This window comes from Meleagris gallopavo, chromosome 1 (genome assembly GCF_000146605.3).
Source record: "Meleagris gallopavo isolate NT-WF06-2002-E0010 breed Aviagen turkey brand Nicholas breeding stock chromosome 1, Turkey_5.1, whole genome shotgun sequence".
Classification (NCBI taxonomy): domain Eukaryota; kingdom Metazoa; phylum Chordata; class Aves; order Galliformes; family Phasianidae; genus Meleagris; species Meleagris gallopavo.
In genome coordinates this window covers 188,377,616-188,381,537 of record NC_015011.2, presented here as the reverse complement: position 1 = coordinate 188,381,537, position 3,922 = coordinate 188,377,616, and positions in this window count along the sequence as shown.

The window sequence follows — 3,922 nt, the reverse complement described above, 5'->3', positions numbered from 1 at the left end:
TTTTTTCCAGTGGGAATAATATAATGCTATGAGGCTGAGCATGATGTTTACTCACCGAATTAGAGCTTAAACACAATTCTGCCTTATCTTTTCCTGGCCAAGGTGACTCCCCACAGTGTGTCTCTCCTGAGGGGAGAAATTCCTCATCAGCACAACAGCTCACTCAGGCTAGGGAGTCCATTCTCACAAGATCAGTGCCACAGCTGGGGCATTATAGTTCTTCACGCCCATGTAAAATCTAGATCCTGTGTATGTAGTCCATGAGACCACATACTACTCTGACCTCTCAGAGTACTCAAGTAAAGCTTCTCCAAAAGTACTCATTGCTTGAGGATTCCACCAGCTTCAACATCTGGGGACATATCAGCCCCATCTTGCTTTTCGTAATGAACCAAATACACTGCATGCCTGTCATGCAGGAAATCTGTAGTGTACTTGTCTGGCACCTTCATTATAGTGTACTCAGTATTGAAGGAGACTGTTATCTATGTGAAGTCTTTCATTTTTTGTCCTCATCTCCTTCTCCTTGACTGTTAGAGTCGCATTTCATCAAGGCAGGACAGTGAGCAGCTGCCCGTCTTTTTCTTTCTGTTCTCCCTTTCACATTTTCCCCATATTTGTATTTTTAGCACCTGCCTGATCCATTGAGTTAAATCTGTTAATTCACCATCTGTGTATACAAACGTGTGTAGGGATGCAAGTCGTTTGAATCAGACTCCACGATGAGCTGAAGAACTGGCAGAAAATGAGACCCTGTCATTAAAAAAATGGCATTTTCCTGTAATTTCTGTAATAAGCTCTGAATTAGAAATGAAGTTGGTAATATAGCTACAGAAAACCAACTTACTTCCACATGTCCATCTCACAGCCATTAGGGTAACAGCCCATTTTATACACAGACAGATCCATGTAAGTCTGCCTGTTGCTTCCTTCTTCTGAAGGCATCAGGAATTCAGAATTCACACAATGCTAAGAAATTCTGGGCCTTGCTGGATTAGGGTAAGTAAAAGGAGACTAACTCTTCCCCTGCACACTGAAAAAAATCCCCTTTGGAACATGATCAACTCAGAAATAAGTTAAATTAATAAATTAATTATAGACCTTAATGGTGTCCTTTGTGCCACGTCTCTTCATACACTTTTGTTCAGCCTACATGGCCTTCCCTCTTCTCTCACCCCACGGCACCAATGCAATCCTTGTGAGAACACCTCTGAGGGCTCGGTGGTGGGATTGCCCTGCATTCCTGGGTGACAGCAATGCAAGTCAGCCTGCATGGCTGGCACCAATGCTGCCTGAGTGTGACATACAGGTTTTAATGGAATATGGATGTATGAAAACACCTCCCTGGTTTTTCACATTGTTGTCAAGTAAAAGAACCATGCTCAGATAACGGTAAGCAAGGTATTTCTAGGCATATTATGTATTATGGACACATTTTTCACAGATTTTTCTGCAATCATCACAATGTTAAAAAGTTTCTGGATTGAATTGCTTCTTGGAAAATGTAAGCACTCCTGACAAACAGTGTCATAAATACGAATAAAGTCTGCAGAGCCTCTCCACTCAGAGCAAAGCCATGCACCAGCCTTTCCCTCCCTTGCATACCAATACAACCCTCCTTGCAATCAGATTCAGTATTTCTCCACCAGCTTTTTATTACAACATTAAGGATATTACCTTCATTCTTCTCTGCAAGCAACCACAAATAAATTGCCTGTACATCCCAACAAAGAAAATGTATTTCTGGAGAATACACTAAAAGCTTATATTCTTTTCAGGCAAAGACAAGAACACTGCAAAAATGTGCTGCCTATTTAGTCAGAGAGCTGAATGTGTCAAGAAGAGATGCTAGTAAGGACCTGAAGGTCTGGACTGTCTTCTATAAATCTACTTGGAGATTGGCAGAGTGGAAAATACTAGTCCATTAATGGTGGTCTGTTAAATTTACTGTGGACTGATTTCACTGTCAGATGACCTGACTGTATAGAATGGAATATACATACAGTTAGATAGCTAGAAAGAATATCATACTACTGAGATCATGATAGTATCTGTGTACAGAAAATGTTATTGGTGTAATAATGGAAAAAAATGTCCTTCTGCTTTGTTACTGAAGCACAACACACATCCCAATGTGATAAACCTACAGCCATGAGCTGACAGCAAAACACAGATGTTCATGGGGACAGAGAGGTGCCATATAACTTGCATTCTCACTGTAGCAGTGAAAGTCAAACAACCTGTCAGTATGTACACGTGCATGCAGCTGTGTATGTGTAGACATGCCCCATAAGGACTCTCCTGCTGCCCTTTCATATGGACGGCATGAAGACGTCTGTTTCAAGAGAAAGTGAATCTATGATTCCTCAAGTCAGAACAGCAGCACTTTGTCTTCACTTTGGTCTTGTTAATTAATGTCACAGTGACGACAGAAGATACAAAAATAAAGAATCTAGGTCCACGTCCTCTTTTACATCATCATGGACTTCTTTAAAATTCTTGTACTCTTTTAATTCTAGTCTGCAGTCCCAATTATTTAATCCAGAGGGCTGACTTTCAAAGTGCCAACCTCCCATTAATTTTCAGGGAAATTCAAACTCTTGACAACTCTCATTTTGGTGTCTAAATGAAAGTGAGACATTTCTGTCTTCCATTCTGCTCTCTCTCAACTTGCTTGTAACTTCTCAAAATCAGGACGCTTCCAGTCATGAAGACTTCTTCCTTTCAGTGGAACAAAGATGCCTACATCCAAACGGCTTGATAGCAAAAAGAAAAAATAAGGTCTTTTTTCTCATCCCCAGCACTCTGCAGCACTGAATGGAGAAGTCCATAGGGAGGCTGGCACTTTAGAAATTGCATTTAGAGGTCTGGATTTGGATGACATTGGAGAAGCACTGCAGCAGTCATAACTTAGATGCAATTATCCTACAAAGACATGCACTACTGTAAAAAGTTAGAGGAAGGCTCATTTGGAAAATTAATCTGTAGAAAGGTCAGAAGCTTTGAGCTAACAAAATTAATTTTTAGGAAAAGCAGAAGAAAGTTTTTTGGGAGACAGACAGGACAAGTTGGTGGTTATTCAGACCATCAGTCATCAGTTGACGATGCACAATTTCAGATTAGAAAGTGCGGTTATTAAGCTCAGACTGATGTTCATGCATATGTTAAAGAAGATAACATAAAGAGTAATGACAAATGACGGAGCCATTACGTTTACAAGAATTCAGTCTAGGAGGAGTTGGAAAGAGGAAACAGATGAAAAATGCAGATTATGTTAAGTCATCTCACATACAAAAGAGATGATGGGTTTTCAGGAAACAATCCAAGTGGCATTGATTACAAATTACTCCACAGCCCTCCTGCAACATCCAAGTGGATGTAAAGACCTCTTGGGCACATATAAGATTAAGCACTAGGTTCTGTGCACCAAACAGGGCTTTAATCCATGCACGGAATGCATGAACATTCTCAATTTTTAGGAGGCTGGTGTGACCAGCACTGGGGTACCGATCCATTCACCACAGAGTTCAGATAAGGAATAGGTAAGAGACCACTTACATATGCTCCTTGGATGCTCTCAGTTTTTTAACATGCTCTCCTTTTTCAGCTGATTCTCTGCCTCAGACTTTTTAGGATGCAGGAGCCATTTCACACCTAAAGATTTTGTATGCTGAAATGCAAAAATCCATGCCAGGTGAACCAGATTCCCTGCAGGTCTTCAAAGGCTTTCATATTTCCCTAGTGGTCATACAAGAAAGGTATTCATTTACTTTAGGAGACTTTGTACATCAAGTAATTGAAATTCATGAGAGTCTGGTGCCTGCACTGGGCAGACAGCTGCTCTCAGCCCTCTTGCTGTTGTTTTTCTTTCTCTAGAAAGGCTCAGCTGTTAGTAAGGGCACTCACTGCCCACCCTTCTGCT